Source organism: Nyctereutes procyonoides, unplaced genomic scaffold, assembly GCF_905146905.1.
Source record: "Nyctereutes procyonoides isolate TBG_1078 unplaced genomic scaffold, NYPRO_anot_genome, whole genome shotgun sequence".
Lineage (NCBI taxonomy): Eukaryota > Metazoa > Chordata > Mammalia > Carnivora > Canidae > Nyctereutes > Nyctereutes procyonoides.
Window position 1 is genome coordinate 3,451,328 of NW_026575030.1, and position 19,039 is coordinate 3,470,366.

Consider the following 19,039-nt stretch of genomic DNA (forward strand, 5'->3'; position numbering starts at 1 on the left):
GCAACCACTTAGGAAAAAAGTTTGGCAGGGCCTACTAAAGTTACATGTATACCTATCTGGTGACCCAGGAATTCCACTTCTTGGGATTTACCCTACAGCTCATGTCACCAAAATGCATATACAAGTACATATATAGCAACATTGTCAGTAATTACCCCAATCTAAAAAAACACTTAAATATCTATCTATAGAAGAATAGATAGCAAAATGCAGCATATTTATATAAAGAGCTACTATATAGCCATGAAAATAGATACACTGTTGCTACAAAAAGAATGTGGTTGAATCTAGCAACTATAACGATGCATAAAAGAAGCAAGACAAAAAAAATAATTATGCCCATTCATGTAATGTTTAGACATAGACGAAAGAATAATATTGAGAAATAATTACACATTATATGGGGATACATATTATGAAGCAATTCATTAAGCAAAAATCTCATTTCCATGAAGAGATAGAGGTCACCTCTTGTGAGATGGGGAGGTGCATGACCTGGAAAGGATCTATGGAATGGAGGTGAGAACTTCCCAGTGCTGACAATATTTATTTCATTTTTTTAAAGATGTAATTATTTATTTCAAAGAGAGAGAAAGCATACAAGCAGGAGGAGCAGAAGAAGAATGAGGGAGAGAATCTCAAGCAGACTCTACTCTGAGCCAGGAGCCCAACTTGAGGCCCAATCCCATGACCCTGAGATCACAACCTGACTGAAACCAAGAATCAGACATTCAGCCAACTGTGTCACCCGGGCACCCCAATATCTATTTCTTAACCTGGGTAGGAATTACATGATAGTAATTGCATCATGCTTTGCTTTATGATTTTTATTATGCAGTTATTTATGTCTTATGTACTTTGTGAGTGGTATATTTCATAATATTGTAAAATGAAATGTTTTAAAAAGGAAGAATATGCACACAGCCAGTTGGGTAAGTTCAGTCAACCTGCACAGCCGGTTGCACAGCCATTCTGCTGCAGCCAGAACACTCTCAAGTGATAACAATAGTAACAAATTGCATGAAAACACCTACTGTGACCAGACACCATGCTTATTCAATGCTCAAAATAGTCATGCAAGTTGACTGTCATTATTCCTATGTAATGTAAATGTCTGTAAATCACCCATCACATGTCTCCTTTCCAGCCTACCTGGACTTTGGACTTGGTCTATGGCTACAGCCTGTATCTTTACAGCCTGAATGTCTTTCATTCCTTACAGCGCTCAGTATCTAGATGGGTATAGGAGTAATGACAAGTTGGGCCTTGAGAAGCCATATTATGTAACCTGAAGATTTCCTCCTTCCTTCACCCCTGGACAGCCATCTAGCAAACAGGATCCAGCTTCCTGGACCACAAAAACAATTCTGACAGGGGCTCTATGAAGCGTGTATATCTTTATGGAGGCTTCCAGTTTCACAAATTCAGAGGGTTGAGATACTGTCCATGGAATAGATGAATGCTGTACCACCTCAATACATAGGTGAGCCCTTGCCAAAAGGCTCCAGATTTCTGGGAAATTGTCCTCTCCTTTAAAAACATTTTATGAATCGGGCTCCCGGTGCGTGGAGCCTGCTTCTCCCTCTGCCTATGTCTCTGCCTCTCTCTCTCTCTCATTCTGTGTGACTATCATAAATAAATAAAAATTAAAAAAAAATAAAAAAAAAAGGGATCCCTGGGTGGCGCAGCGGTTTGGCGCCTGCCTTTGGCCCAGGGCGCGATCCTGAAGACCCAGGATCGAATCCCACATCGGGCTCCCGGTGCGTGGAGCCTGCTTCTCCCTCTGCCTATGTCTCTGCCTCTCTCTCTCTCTCATTCTGTGTGACTATCATAAATAAATAAAAATTAAAAAAAAAATAAAAACATTTTATGGGACAGCCCAGGTGGCTCAGCGGTTTAGCACCGTCTTCAGCCCAGGTTGTGGTCCTGGAGACCCGGGATTGAGTCCCATGTCTGGCTCCCTGCATGGAGCCTGCTTCTCCCTCTGCCTGTGTGTCTCTACCTCTCTCTCTCTCTCTCTTTCTCTGTGTGTGTGTGTGTGTGTGTGTGTGTGTCTCATGAATAAATAAATGATATTTTAAAAAATAATAAAAATAAAAACATTTTATGTGTTAGATTCTGTGAAAGGACTGGCAATACTGATGTGATCTTTGGCCCTCCATCTTGTTCATGTCCTCCCTGGGGGCTATGTGTTTCCAGCCCCTTGGAGATTCATATACATACATTAGAAATGCCTAACAAGGGATCCCTGGGTGGCGCAGCGGTTTGGCGCCTGCCTTTGGCCCAGGGCGCGATCTGGAGACTCCGGATCGAATCCCACGTCGGGCTCCCGGTGCATGGAGCCTGCTTCTCCCTCTGCCTATGTCTCTGCCTCTCTCTCTCTCTCTCTCTCCTCTGTGTGTGTGTGTGACTATCATAAAATAAATAAAAAAAAAATTTAAAAAAAAAAAAAGAAAGAAATGCCTAACAAGCCAGATGCAGAGAGGCTTGCTTTGGCCCTCAATAAATTTGTTGAAGATAAAATAGTCTCTCCCCTTTCTGACACACAGATGGCACCACAAGATCTAACTAAAGGGAAGCTGTTGATTTGATGGGTACAAGCCCTCTGATCTCACTACAGTGCCCTTCTTGTGTGTCCCATAGCTCTATAAAATCTGTGGACGACAGACAACCCACCTGGGTTGTCGCCCACCCAATCCTCCCTGTCAGTAAGTTATCTTGAATAAAATAAAACTTTGGGTAAACTCTACAGAATCAGCTGCTTCATGTTCTGGTCTCAAAGTGCCTTCTCAGTTTGGGGGATACTTTTTACTGCCCCTCCCTCACCTTTTAACAGGTTCCTGTTCTTCTCCCATCTAGAAAAAGTGATCAAGAAAAGAAAAATAGTCCCACTGGTTTGGGTAAGCCGATGAGTTATGGTTTTAGTTTAGTACATACCTTTTCTCTTCCTTTAACGTGGATATTTTGAGCTCCTTAGATTGGGCTCCTTATCTATAAGGGAGTCTCCCTGTTACCTGTTAGGCTCTTCATCCCTGGGAGGTGGGAGAGAGTGGCCATTCAATCAAGAACCATCCAGAGGGTACTTGTAGTCATCCCCTTTTCTCCATGCCCTATGTTTTTGCACAGTTGCTATAGGCCAGTGCAGACTAAAAACATCTACCACCTGGACTGCTCCTAGCTGCATTCTCTGCACATTGCACACTCGGAGCCCAGGGAAAAAGCACTGCCACAGCTTTCCATGCTTCTCCCTTATCCAAACACTTATGAAGAAGCAAATACCTCCAGGCCTTGTGTTTTTATTTTTAAATACTCCAAGCAAAGAACAAACTATCTTTTCTTGGGCAGGACTATTTTTCCAGCCCACTTAGGCAGAAATTGTGCAGGTCCCTGGCCCCAGTGATCAGGGATATCCTGATTTTCAACCTTCATGAAAATTTCAGTGATGTCTTTTGATAAAGTAGTCTATGAGCCAACAGCTCTTGCTATGTAAACCTACACAGATTGATTCAGGACTGACATCGTATTCATCCATGGGCTCTTCTGAGAATGCTACGGCATAGTGATTCAAACAATAGACTTGGAACCCAGAACCCTTGGGGTTGTATCTGGGCCATTCCATGTAGCTTATTTTTTTTTTAATTTTTTTTAATTTTTTATTTATTTATGATAGTCACAGACAGAAAGGGAGAGAGAGAGAGGCAGAGACATAGGCAGAGGGAGAAGCAGGCTCCATGCACCGGGAGCCCGACGTGGGATTCGATCCCGGGTCTCCAGGATCGCGCCCTGGGCCAAAGGCAGGCGCTAAACTGCTGCGCCACCCAGGGATCCCCTCCATGTAGCTTCTTTATGCCTTAGTTTCCTCACTTGTATAATTCAAATAACAATTGCATTTATCTCCTGGGTTTGCTATGAGGATTGAAGGAGTTTACATAAAGAGTGTCAGGCATATGAGCCCATACAGGTACCAGCTCTTATCAAAGGAACAATATGAAACAGTGGGTAAAAGCGCAGACTCTTCAGCCTGTCTGGTTTTGCATCTGCTACTCCCTAGTTACATAACTTTGGACACTTTTTTTTTTTTTAACCTCTGTGTCTCAGGTTTCTCATCTGCCAACTTGAAAATAAACCAGCACCCACCTGAAAGGGCTATTTGCAGGACCAAATGGCATAATATAGGTAAAGCACTTAGAACAACATCAGGTGAAGGGAAAGTGCAAGGCAGGAGTTAATTATCATTAATGTCATGTCCATAGTCCATTAGTGGTTGCTGTTCATACTGTGGCACCTGGGGCCCATTCTAAACACTCCAGGTATCGTAATGGTGTGAGCTAGATTATTTGATTGCCAAGTACATCTTACTGGATTCTACTCTAAATCAACAGATAACCAGTTTAGCCTATCCTTTCTGGAAAGTACTATGGAGAATATAAGGCAGGAACACAGGAGTTTATCTACAAGTCAAGCCAGGAGCATGTAAATTGTTAACTATCATAAGACAGCAATTGCCAGCTTCTTGGTGGTGACAGTAAGTGCTACAGATATTTAAATATGGCATCTGTCCCCACAGGAGAGACAAGAGTCCTAGTCTCTGAAAATCAGGACGCATGTACGACACATAGGGAATCTTTGTAAAAGCCAGGTATTTCACCCAGCAGAACTCCCTGTTTTGAAACAGACCATGCAACACACAGAATTTACTGAACAACAGGGACTTTGAATTGTCCAATTCTTTCTTCCCTAAATAAGAGCTTTGTGTGGTCTGTGGGGTAGTAACAATCAAGTGGCAACAGATCAGCATAAACATGGCCTTACGGTGCTTTTTCTAAGTGTGAAGTGAAACAGCCACTCTAAGAGGGATTCCTAGTGTGGCCCTAGACACATTGGCATCCATGTGTGCTGGTACTGCTAATTGGCCTACTCAAAAGGCTTCAGAATAGGCAACACCGTCACATCCACTTCCCCCTGAGCTGTGGAAGGCAGGGCTGGCTTAAGGTAGCTGCCTCCAGTGTTTTAGCTAAACTAACCTGCCTGCTGGCTGAGGTCTACCTTCCTCCCTCAGCTTACATTATGAATGAAATGTACCTTTGTGGGTCTGACCAGCACTGTGCTTCTTGGGATGTTGTTTGTTTTGAGTTCTCAACTTTTGAACTCAACCCATTTCAGGTTGGGACCAAAAGGAAAGACTTTATTATTTATAATATCTTCCCCTGTTCTTACAAGCATCTTCTCTCTATGGGAAATGTCTGCAGTTAAACAAATATAAGGAAGAATAAATTCTCTCATAATTCGTTCCAACAACTGTCTTCTAGCAATAAACAAATTCCCCACTGTTGCAACGGGGAAAGTAAAAATGAATGGAGGATAGAGGATATTAATCCAAAACTCAAGTAGCAGCTCTGTCCCATCCCTGTCTCAGAAAAAGCAGTCCAAGTGAATTATATCCTCATCTCTCACCCTTCGAGCTGACTGAATGGAGACCCCGCAGAAGGATAGACCAATGGCTTTGAATCGTGGCTTGGGATCCACGATTATGAAGATTGCACTTGGTCTGAATCCAGTATTCCCTGGCAGATGGAATCAACACTAAGTATTACACGTTCTGCAGGAATCGACACTGTAGGGTTGGCCTCTTCTTTGAGCAGGTGGGCAATAAGCCCAGAGTCAATCTGGTTGTGCTCTGACAGTTTGTTACTCAGTGTTGTCACCAGTATATCCCATCATGGGCCACATCATTATCACCAGCTCAAGTGTGCTAGCACATGTGGGTTGTGCCAGCTGGAGATAGGCAAGAAGCATGTAGTGTCTGGTCTGATTTGCCATCGTTGCTTGCTTAGGCAGACAGGGACTTGTGTTTCATGTACCAAGGAGCAATCGAATGCAAAGCCCTGACAAGTTAGGAAGATTTTCTTTTGAAAAAAGATACTAAGAAGCCATTGCTGCTGCCTGTTAATCTTACAGGCACTGGAGATGATGCAGCTACACAGATGAAACCCTGGAGGATAATCAGCAACCAGTAAGTGAATCACTTCAAAAAGAGGAAAAGGACAAACTCTTTAGAATGACATTCAGGATCTCTTCCAACCTGTCCTCACCCGACTTTCTAACCTTGCAGGTACCATATGTGGAAGCTTTTATTTTCCAAAGCTAGCCACCAGCCACTATATATATATATATATATATATATATATATATATATATATATATGATATATACATATGAATCATCTATAGCTATTTCAGGCTTGTTTCATCCAGGAAGACTTCCCAGAGTGGAATGAGTCAAGAAATGCCAAGTAACAAAGACCATCTGAGTAACAAAAGAAAGACAAATCCACTCTGGAAGACAAAAGCCATGGATGGAGTGGATGGAGCCACCCTTTTTCTTGCCACTGTTTCCTAGCACTAAGCCCCTTTATCCTCAGCTGGCTTGAATAAGTCTGTTTCTTGGAACTGAAAAATCTTTCACAGATATTTTATAACATACCTTAATGGAGCGGAATAAAGTTTGCTCTTCTCTTTGAGAGAAACAGGTGTGGGTTTTAGACTAGGCACCCACTATCTGCAGAGGTACATGAGTAAAAAGACCCAAGACCTCCTAGAATACCACCCACAGAAAACACATATCAATAGAGCAATAATATGGCTCATTTGCTACAGAAGTATTGGGTAGTGGATGTTTATCAGGTTTTGTTCTGACTTAGCACATAAACCTCCTTCCTAGTTCTTGGATTCCCCTGCAGTGTGAATCTTGGTGGTGGGCAGGGAACAGTCATAACAGAAAGATTACCTTTCTTCCCAAGCCCTGGTACTAAGGGTGTGGGCATGTGGCCTCAGCTCAGACAACTGAGGGCTCATAGAAGGATTCTGAATCCCAAATGAATGGCAGATACATAATAGATATAATTGCATTGGATGTGCAGTGGCAGCCATATATAACAGTGGTGGTAATTGGATTGAATGCCACAAGAGAGGTCACAGTGGGAGCTGTGCTTGGAAGCAGTGCGTGTACAGTAGGCAGGTCGGTTGAGGATCAGCAGGGTGTATAATTACACAATTTCCCATCAGTATTATTTCTGCTGTCCTTCCTCCCTTGGCTTTTCTCCTATGAGCTACTGGCCATTCTTCCCATAAACTCCTTTACTGCCTAAGTTATCCATGGCTGGTTTCCATTCCTTGCAACCAAAATCTTTTGACTGATACTTATTGCAAAGAAAATAAACAGTCTAGATGGGTATTACAGAAGGAATGAGGACAGGTGAGATTCTAGCTGGGTGTTATGCTCTTAAATTTATGAGCTAACAAATGAAAATAATAGACTGGCTGATTAATTACTTAGGCCTGGCCTGACATGCAAGAGGGATCAGAGAGACATTATAAAAACACCTACCCCAATCCCACTGTCATGGATGCTGTGATCTGTGATCCAGGTTTCCTTAAAAAACCAAGGTACTCAATTCCCCAGCTACCAAGAATATTGACTGCAGATGGATGGATCACAGTTGCATCCTCTCTGGGATTCACCTCAGCCAAAGGCAAAGGAATGGTAATGTATCCTCCCCAGGGACATTTCACATTCAACGATCATCATCAGTCCTAGTCTCTTTTGGGAATAGCTCTAAAGGATTCCCCCAGCTTCAGACCCCTCTGTGGGATCAGCTGAGTGTTGAATGTCATAGCACCCTAGTTCAGCTGCTTCCGTGGTGCAGTTGGGCTTCCTTCTCACTCTCACAAGTCTTATTCCGCATACAAATATCCATCAAAGTGAGTTTTTCAGGAAACCCAAAATAAGACATCTACCTACCCCATTTCAGAAACCATGTCCCCCTCTTCTTTGACAGGCAGAACCACAACTCTAGTCCAGCATTGATACCATTATGACATCCAGCCTCTCTTTCAGACAGGTGATTTGGTCAGCTTGCTCACTGCACCCGGAGACTAAATCTGATACTATAGCTCTTCAGTGCTAGTCCCTGTGGAAGTAGACTATTCTGGATAACAAAAGGCTATCCCATTAAAGAACTGGACTAATTTTGTTTCAAACCTTTAGAATGCAGTTCTAACACGTATCACACACGTGTGTATGCTGGGAAATCATATGCATTTGTATTGTAACTTTTTTGTTCACCTGGGATAATTATACTGCTATATACATAAGAAAAATACCCACCATATGTGAAATCCTATTACCTGTAGGAAGCACACTAATAGATGCTTTTAGGCATATTATCTCTAATAATCTTAATGATTCTCCATGATGTTATTTTTACCAGTAGGTGCTGGTAAACCAATCTCAAAAAAAAAAAAAAAAATCCCTGATTTGTATCTCTAGCCAATTTCTGTGGTATAAATATTCCCACTATGACTTATTTCAGGCCACCAATATGATGTCACAGAAACTAACACTGTGATGTCATTGAATGTAAAGTAGGGAAGAGGTGCCAACAATTGGCTCATATGAGCCAGCTTCAATACACTACTGTTATGTCCCTTTAGCAGATGGTGGGTCAGAGGTTCAGAGTCTCCTTGGGGTCCTTTCATTGGCATAACATAAAACTCTGACTGCATTGCCTTTAAAAATAAGGAAAAATCAATACTTCACATAAAAAGAAATCTGGAAGCACTCACTTCCAAGAATGGTTAACATCCCTCTTCATATTCATCTCTGAAACCTGGAATCTTACAATCCTTCTCTGCTGCCATCTCAGAATGCTGGCTCAACACCCCTAACAGCCACGGATGGCTGTCTCAGTCACCTAGCACAGACATGATAATGTCTAATAAGCAAAAGAAATGGAATAGTTTCCACTTGTGTATCTTTTTATGTATCTTTTTTTTATCAGAAAAAAATTCAGCACAAATTTTAGTACATTGGTTTTAATACCTATGTATTTCATCAGGCTCAGAACATATACACTGGCTCACATGCAAAGAAGACACAATTTTCTTTCTTTGCACAAGAAGGAAATTTTTATCTTCTGCACACTTATCTTCACCAATGTCCCCTGAGCTAAATGTTTCTGGTTCTCAGGAGCAAGGAGACTGGTGTGAGGCGAGCAAGAAGACGTACCACTTCTCCTGTTTCTAATCACTGACCAGTCCTGTGACGTGTCTCTCATCGGTAGAAGCAAAAGATTAGATCAGCTAAGACACAACATTTTACAACTTTGTATTTCTCTGATCAAACCCAACCCAGGATATTATAAAGATAAGTTCAAGTAAAAGAAAATGGAATACTGAATGCAGCGCATCAAGCCCAGTGCCAGGATTGTATCAAATCTGCCTTTTCTTTCTCTCCCTTCCTGAACTAACCCTCTCCCACGTCTGTGAAACTCCTAAAAATTTTTAAAAATTAAATGAGAGTATATCAAAACATTGATATAAACTTTTCTGAAAGTGTTCATAAGCCACCATGAAGGGGGAAACTGTGCTTTTGGAAGCAATGTGATGGCTGGTGCAGGAAGCCTCAGGGTTGCCATTGACACTTTTCGCTCCCCTGCCTTTGTTTATCTGCTGGTCATAGTTGTTAATAAGGAAGCTCCAGAGCATTCATTTGCTTACTTTGCTGCTAATGATGGAAATAAATGGCTCCGATGTAATGTGGCAGGATTGCAGGGTGCCACCGGGCAAGTTTGCCATTCTTGGCACTTGCAGAATCCCGCAAAGCTCTCTGAGCAATCTGTCTTGTCAGCAAGTTCTATCTTGTCCCATTTTTCAGGGTGACCTGCTCACTCATCCATCCCTGACTCCCTGGTGGGCCTCATCTCTGGCAGTTGAAAGAAAGACAACACTGACAACTCAATGTAAAAAGTCACTTTTGAAAACAAGGCCTTCTGGGATTGAGGCAGTGTGTGAGTGTGGAAAGGACAGGGCATTGTCAACCGGTGGCCTTGGGCTTGGGAAACAATTACCTGGCACTCCTACAATCTATTGTTAATACTCTCAACCACTAGGGGCCTGGGTGGCTCAGCGGTTGAGCATCTGCCTTTGGCTCAGGGCGTCCTAGAGTCCCAAGATCAAGCCCCACATCGGGCTCCCTGCACGGAGCCTGCTTCTCCCTCTGCCTGTGTCTCTGCCTCTCTGTGTGTGTGTGTCTCTCATGAATAAATAAAGAAAATCTTTAAAAAAAAATACTCTCAACCACTGATAGAAGTTATGCTGTGTCCATCTCATGCATGTGGCAGTTCAGGGACATTCAATGTTTGCCCATCGGCCCCCTATTAACCCAGGATTTGACTCAGAGCTACCTTGCACATAGTAAAGCCTCTGAGCTTACAGGAATGAGACCTTGTGAGAAAAGGTGAGCTAGAGAGAGATTTGGGAGTCATCAGCCAAGAATTAGTTGGGGGGACCCAGGAATGTGGGAGCTATCTCAGGATGAAAATCTAGAGAGAAAACCAAGACCCCAATGAATAAAGATGAGGACTTATTGATCAAGAGAAGGATCCAAACAACCCAGAAGAACCAGAAAAGTGAGCAGGAAGGGAGTTATAGTCACCCTACTTCTGATCTTTTCAAATGGGACTTAAGAAACGACAGAATGATTTGTCCACCATTCATCAAGCAGTTCTGCATAAGTGCTCATTTTGTAAACTCATGAAATGAACTTCCTCCAGGGCCAGGGTGGATTACCATAACCAAATGCTGTGGCTGTCAATAGGGACTACAGAGAACCCATGTGTGTCAGATAGGGACTGCCCAGTACTCAGGTCCAACTGTTGCCAAATTTTTATTTTCTAGAAGGAGATGGAATTCTCAGTTTTTCATGTTCTGTCAACAAAGTAGTTCAGCAGCTTGGAAGCAGCCTATAGGCACAAGTTTGATGACTCAGAGCTAAAGGGTAAGAGCCTTTATATCTTCAAGAAATATAAGTATCAGCCCCAAAATTTCCAAGGTTCTGGGGAGTCCTAGAGCCCAAAACTAAATTGTAACTTTTCACATATACTTTTTAAATTATGGGGAAAAATTCATATGTCATTTCTGTGACGTGATCTGATTAGGCAAAGTAGAACTTTGGGTAGAAGTAATTAGTGTTAAATCGTGACTTTACCAGAGAAAAATGGCACTAATGAGAAGTGCATGTTATGAGGAAGTCAAAGGTAACATTCTAATTGCAGGTTGATGCCAAAGGCTGGAAACAGGGCATTTTGAGTGACTTTGTGAATACGGACTCTGATAAAAGGATAAAACGTGGGTATCAGTCATGGAGAAGAACAATCCAGGCAGCAAGGGCCTTTCATTTTCCCTCTCAACTTCCTTCCTTAATGGGTTCATATCAGGATTGAATAGCAGCTAACTACTCTTTTGAACCATCCAAACCATTTTTTAAAAGAAGAAAAAAGAATAACTCCTATAAAGATAGTCACTACTTAATAAAGCATAAGAGAAAGGGCTATCCTGAGGGCCAGGGGAACTTTCATTTGGTATCATATCCAGTACATTTATGGGATACCATTGACCCCCATCAGTCAATGGGTACAAGCAAAACAAATGTAAGGTTGATATTCTGGATTGATCTCTTTGTGTGTGTGTGTGTGTGTGTGTGTGTGTGTGTGTGTGTGTGCTCATAGCACATTTTTCAAAGCCACACTTACAAGCTTCCTTTGGGGGCAATTTAGATCCATTGCATTGCTTTAGCTGCATCATTGGTTAACAAAGACTAACAGCTTCATTCCCTGTCCTGGGATGGGTGACATGTCCTAGGTTCTTTCTAATCTATGGTTTCCACCTACCTGCCTGCATAGTTGGGATCCCTGGGCCAGGTGAGCCCCACTAAGGTCTCAGTCTTCTAATTCCATACTCTAGGATTTGACATTCACAAGATGGTGCTACCATCACCGCAATCTAATTTCAGAAGATTTCCATCACACTGAAGAGAATTCATTAGCAGTCAGTGCCAATTCCAACCCCACCCCCTCAGCTGCTGACATTCACCTGTCTCCTTTCTATCTCTAGATTTGTCTATTCTGGAATTTTCATATAAATGGCATCAAATAATATATGGTGTTTGTGTCAGCTTCTTTCATCTAGCATAATGATATCAGGCTCATCTATCTTGTAGCACGAATCAGTACTTCATTCATCTTCATGGATGAATGATACTCCACTGTATGGATAGACCACATTTTGTTTATCCATTCATCAGTTGATGGACATTGAAATTACTTCAACTTTTTAGCTACTACAAATAATGCTCCTAGAAACATTTCATGTACAAGTTCTGTTTCATTTCTCTTAGGTGGTCATCTAGGAATAAAATTGTGAAGTCATATGGTAACCGTGTGTTTAACTTTTTGAGGAATCACAGAACTTTGCCAAAGCAGCTGCAACATGTCACATCCTGCCAGTGATGTATGAGAATTGAATTTCTCCACATCCTCGCTGACATTTATTTGTCTTTTTTATTATCATCATTCTAGTAAATGGGAAAATAGCAACATGTTGTGGTTTTGACATGCATTTCCTTATTGGCTAATGATGCTGAGCATTTTCCACATTCTTATTTGGCTATAACACTTAAATTTCAAAATAAATGTTCATGTCATTGTACTGAACCTCCTTATTGAGAACATGAGAGTTCTGGCAAGCTACTAACTCCTTTAGAGGATAAAGCTCTGTCTGCATTGTGCTCAAGACGAAGGCTCAAATGCCTGTCCTCGGCTATAGAATAAAATCCAAATTTATTCATGGTATCAAAAGCTGTTTATTATCAATCTCTGATTTACATCCTCAACTCCTCTTTTCCCTACATGAAGTCTCCAGTCCAACAGAACAGATCTACTTTTCGTCCCCTGGAATATATCACTTTGGATCAGTATCCAATGGGGGTCTTGTTCATAAATTCAAGAGTGTGAGAAATGTCACATCTTCTCACTTTCTATCAATCAGCATGTTCTATCCCTAGCTACTTTCCTCGGTCATTCTGAGGATTCTCCTGAATCCTAGAAAAATGTAAAGGCTTCAGAAACTTACACATTGGCAAAACATGAAGGTAGGGAGATGGACTACGATGATGAAGATGATCACAAAGATGGCCACTCTCCTGGTTCTCATGGCCCCTTCTCTTCTGGTGTTTCTTCTAGGCGTGCCAGAGGAGCTGCAGTCTGCCCGTGTCTTGCCTAGGCTGCAAGCCCTCTGCCTAGAAGCTGCTCTCCCTGTGAGAACCACCACCTCCACAGACACACAGACACAGAGTTCTGTCACAGGACCATATTCATGAAACCTACAGACTCTCTACTTCTCTATGGAAAACTTGTCTCTACACACACCCCTCCCTTGAACTTGGGAAAGCCCAAGGGAAGCTTTTACATATGGGTCTGGGAAGTCCCTAGAGCTACTCCTGAGCATTTCCATTTTCTCCCCATCTGCTGCTAGCCTCCTAGGGCTTCCTGGCTGCCTCTCTGAGGTAAACTGGCCTGACACACGATATGCACAACTCCTGTGTGCCTTCTGCTCACATTTCTTCCTGGTAGGTCCTCAGCCACCTCATCAGTCCCAGTCACTCCCAGTCGGTAACATCTCCCATAAACAAGCCCACAGTTCAGGGCACCTGTGCTTACCATGACTTGCAGAGACTGCAGTCCTACGACTTTCTGTTTCCCTTGACATTCTTCTTTCTAGGATTCAGCATAAATGAATCCAAGATTGGGGCTTCCGAGAACAATCTGAGCTGCATATATCATACTCTACTCAAAATTATTTTTCCTGGTTACCATATGATCCAACAGTTCCATTCCTAAGGATATACCAAGAGACATAAAAACATACATCCACACAAAAACTTGTATACGGATGCTTATAATAGCTCATTATTAATAACCAAAAAAGTAGAAAGAAATCAAATTGATGATCCAATCAACCGACAAATGGATAAACTATGCTGTACTCACAAAATGAAATAATATTCAGCCATAAAAAGGAATGAAGTGCTAATATACACTAAAACATGGATGAACATTGAAAATATGCTAAATGAAAGATACGGGACACAAAATGTCACATATTGTCTAATTGCATTTATATGAGATGTCCAGAATAAGCAGATCCATAGAGACAGAAAGTAGAGAAGCATTTGCTAGGGTTGGAGGAATTGACAGCCAAAGGCTACAATGTTTCTTTCTGGGGTGATGAAAACTTTCTAAATTTCACTGTGGTGATGATTGTACAACTCTGTGAATATACTAAAAACCATTGAATTGTAGCTTTAAATGGGCCAATTGTAGGGGCACCTGGGTGACTCAGTCAGTTAAGCGTCTGACTCTTGATTTCAGCTCAGGTCATGATGTCAGGGTCCTGGGATCGAGCCCTGAGTTGGGCTCTGTGCTCAGCGCAGAGTCTGCTTAAGATTCTCTCTTTCTCTCTCTCTCTCTTTCTTTCTCTCTCTCTCCCCTTCCCCTGACACATGCTATCTCTCTAAAGTAAATAAATAGGTCTTTAAAAAAATAACAGGTGAATTGTAAAGTATATGAATTATGTCCCAATAAAGCTATTGCAAAAAAGTATGTCCCAATAAAGCTATTCCTCATTAGCCCATTGTTTTTAGGCCCAGTTTGAATGCTTGTCTTCTGTCTCCCTTAGGATAGATTCCTTCTCATAAGCCCCCTCCATTCTTTGAAGCCCCACTGGACATTCCAAACATATCCTGCATTTTTCAATGTTCAACAGGTATACCATTTAGGCTGCCTTCTGAGTTCTCAGTGTTGTTACCAAACAGTGTTTGAACTTTTACCCTAGTATGAAAAAAAAAAAAAATGAGCATCTAAGAACCCTGAATTCTGCTTCTTCTGGAGCTCTGAAGGCACTGATAAGTGAGAATATTTTCTGACACCTTCCCCAAGCATCAATAACTTCAATCCATTTACTCACCTGTGTCTTACTCTAGACTGAAGCATAACCACAGATGTCAAAAGCTGGTCTTCTCATATGCCTTTGTGTGAAGACACCAAGAGCTGGTTCTATACCACGGCTGTCTAGGTAGAATTTATTTTTCATGATCCTTCATATTTTTATGCTTCATTTGCAACACTGAGCATGAACAACTTGCTAATGGAGAAAGTTTGATATTATTGCACAAGAAATATGAATATGCTCCCCAGCAGAGATTCCATTTTCCTACCATGATGGAGAAGTTGGAAGACAGCAACAGTGTAAAAGATGCCCCTTTAATCTGTGAAACATGCTTATCTTATAAAGGGATCTGAAAATGGTAACTTGAGGGAACATACATGCCAAGTACTCAGGCCAGAGAATGTCAGAGGTGCCTCCTCAGAAGCCATTTTCATGAGTGACTGAGACATTCAGCCAGCACTCTAACAAGGAAATTAGAAGGCAGCAAATGGAATGAATTATAATCTTTTATGAAATCAATTGAAAGATTTTGTAATTAAAGTCTGCATGATGAGACAGTGCATAGGCCAAGATGAACAATGAGGTGGCTCCCCCTCCAGCCCTCTCAGCATGGTCCTGCCAACATCACCCCACACTTCCCCTAGGCACACAGGACCTTCAGTGATACCAAGTCGACACTGCTAGAAACAGAGGGAGCGAAATGCACTAAGGCCACCCACAGACTTGAGCCGGAGCAGTCCCACAGTTTATTTGAGGGAGAGCTTCCTTCCATTCTCTGAAAGTTTTCAGGGAGAGAGGAATGGGAAGGGAGGCTTGAGGGTGGAATAATGAAATTCCCAAATAGAAAGGAGAGTTCATCTTTATCAGGAAAACTTCAAGCTAGAGGTTTAGAGACCTATGGATAAATACCATGTCACTTCAGGAGTAACCTACAGGCACAGAGGAACCCAGGACCAGGGAGAAAGACAATAATCCACAGGGATCGGTAGCTAGAATCACCTTTGCAGCCTGGCCCATTATCTTCCTGAAGGTCAATGGTAGGCCAAGTGTCAGAACCAGACAGGCCAGCTAAAGGCACGATATACTGGAAGATAAAAGGTCAGGGTTGTTAGATGTTCCTCCAAACAGTGCTTGGGTCTCCACTGGCAGATTTGGGGGAGCCCAGAGCTTCCCCTTGAACTGCTGGAGTCAACACAGATGGTGGCAAGAAGCAAATCGGTGTGGGTTTACAGTGTGGGTTTCTACTCTGATCCTCAGTGTATTAATAATACATCACAACAGCCTTCCATGACAGCAGGGTCACTGACCCCATAGCTCTCAGTCCCAGGGTCTGAGGGCTGGATTAAAGATGTGACGTCCATTTGCCTTCCACCTGACTATGTAACCTGTCCCCTGTAGCATCTCCCCGTGTCAGAATTTAGTTTCAGCAGGGCGAATTAATCATTTAATGCCCTTCTTGTGCTTTATTGATGAGGGCATTGTAGGAATAGGGTGTAAGGCCTTGTGAGCATCTCAGAGGAAACATATCTGATCCAGCGTTTCTGGGCGTTAGAAACATATTCACAAAAGTACTGGCAGGGGGTATTGCTCCGTAGTAGAGCATTTGACTGCACCAAAGCACTGGAAATCCATACTAACCCAGCAAAGACCAACTGAATAAGCTAGTTAAATAGAAAAGAAGAATAGTTAGTTGAATGAAGGACAGAAACCGGGCATAGGAGACTTGCAAACAGGGTCAGACAAGGGGGGGGGAGACTGCTGTGAAATGCTAGTGTAAGAGCACTGGGGTCAGACCTCCACTTTTCCCTGGAGCTCTTCATGGCTTCTGCTGGTATAGGAACCAGTGGGAGCTCAGCCAGCCTCCCCATGATGAGCAGAACAACTGGAGGCCCAGCTTCTGGCAGACAATGCTGGCGACAAGTGACTGGAGGCTCCAAGCCCAGATTTGTTGAGAGGTGAGATCACAGGTGTCTTTAGGCATGGTCCCACCAACTCATGTGGCACAGGAAGTTCTAAAGGCTGCCCAGGAGGTGAGGGCTCTGTAGTAGACACAAATTCCCTTCTTCTTACATGCAACCACCTTTACTAAAAATTCCTCCTGGTCCTAATATTTACCTTCCAATTTCCCCATAAGCTCACTTTCTAGTATTCCATCACAAATCAGACGAACAGGGATGCCTGGGTGACTTAGTGGTTGAGTGTTTGCCTTGCCTTCGGCCCAGGGCATGATCCTGGAGTCCCTGGATCGAGTCCCACATCGGGCTCCCTGCAGGAGCCTGCTTCTCCCTCTGCCCGTGTCTCTCTCTCTCTCTCTCTCTCTCTCTCTCTCTCTGTCTCATGAATAAATAAATCTTTAAAAAAAAAAAAAAACAAATCAGACAAATAGCAATGACAAAGATTCTCCTTGATGGAATTTTAGTTAGGCTCTTTTGGACCCTCTTTTCAAATAGGCCTCCACCTTGGCTTTCATATCCTTCCTTAGTGAGCCTAGTTTTAGCAAGAATCCTACTAAGTCAACTCCTAACCCTTGATATCTGATTACCTGAGATCCCCATCTCCACTCTTGACAACGCTTAGTTCTTGTCCTGTTCTTAGCCAGAATACTGTCAGGTTGGCTTAACAAGAATCTCCTATCCTTGATGTCTCCACTTAGTGATTTTTCCATCCATCCATGGGTGCCCTTGTTCTGCTCCTTGGCTGTAATACCCCAACTACCTTCGTTGTATCCAGAGTTGAGCTCAGTCTCTCTCCTCTCTTGTGAGTGTTGACTCATGTTACAATAGTCCTGCACAAAGTCTTCCCTACCATTTTAACAAACATCTGGTAAGCAGTCCTTTCCAAAAGTGTTCTTTTTTCAAGAAAGATCACAAGCAGCCCCAGAGCTGCTTCATCTTTAATTTAAATAGTCTAATGACCACCACACTTCACACAGACATTCTTCCCCACCCTCCTGGCAAGGTCTGTCTCTTCTGCCTGAGGATCTGATGGTTTTGCTGATTAATGTGAACGGTACTAAACATCCTGAATGTTTCGTTTGGAAGGTAAGTGGGAAAACAAATTATGCATTATGTATCTAAAATTACTTTCATTGGAATGCCTTGGAATGGAATTATCAAGTTTTTCTTTAATTAATTTGGTACAGAAGTTTATTGTGAGGAGCTTCTGGGACAATGCCACTGCTCTGATAAGAGTGTTTAACTGCAGCCATTCAAATGTTTGAAAGCCAGGGTTTTACAGCTGGGAGGAGCCCCTCCCCTGCTGCTGTTACCTGGCAACTCACAAATGGGTTGGATTGCAGACAGAAGTCAAAAGGAAGGCCCAGTGATGGTTGGCTGGGTGCATTCCTCAATTGTAAATGAGACTATTATGGAGATAAGTTAAATATGAATGGTGGTGGGCTTTGTGAGCCGACAGAAGGAGTCAGAAATGTCAGGGAAGTAAATGGATAAATAAAATGAAAGGGACTCCAAGTGCACGATTCACCCTTAAGGGGAAACAAAAAAACATACTTCGAATCTGAAAATCTATTTTCTTTTTAAAAGTGAAGGTTTTTTTCACTTCCTAGCAGGGAAGAGATTAATCACTCTGACAAGCCTAATCCCACTTTGGTGAACCCTGCCAGCCCTTCCCGGGGCTCTGCCCATAGATGTAGCACCCAGCCATAGAAGTGGGGTGTGTGTGTCTGTACCAAAACTTTAGGCTAGCAATTCTCAAGATTTTCCTCAAAACATGCTTTCTGTTGCAATGAATTCTCAAAATAATTCCCAGGAAGATATTTTCACATGTATTTTGCTTTTGTAGGGGACAGAAAACTTTTCCTCTACCCTCTTAAATTCATGAATTGAGGGCGTGTGAATTAAACTAATACTGGACAGATTAACAGGAGAGAGGGCACATGAATTTATTAATTTTATGCATAGGGGCATCCCAGAAGGAAGTGAATACCCAAATGAGATGTGAAATCTGGATTTGTATATTGATGGGACTCAGGATATGCTACCCCAGAATATGGCACCCTGGCATATTGAGTATTTTAAGTTGAAGGAATTTATGAAACAGCATGTGCAGGAAGACTTAGTGACCTCCTGAAGCAGGTCATAAAACCCTCATGTGAGAGGAGCTCCCCTATATGGAGGAAAGAAACATCCTCATCTCTGAGACACCCAAGAAGAATCTGAACAAACAGGCTTTGCTGT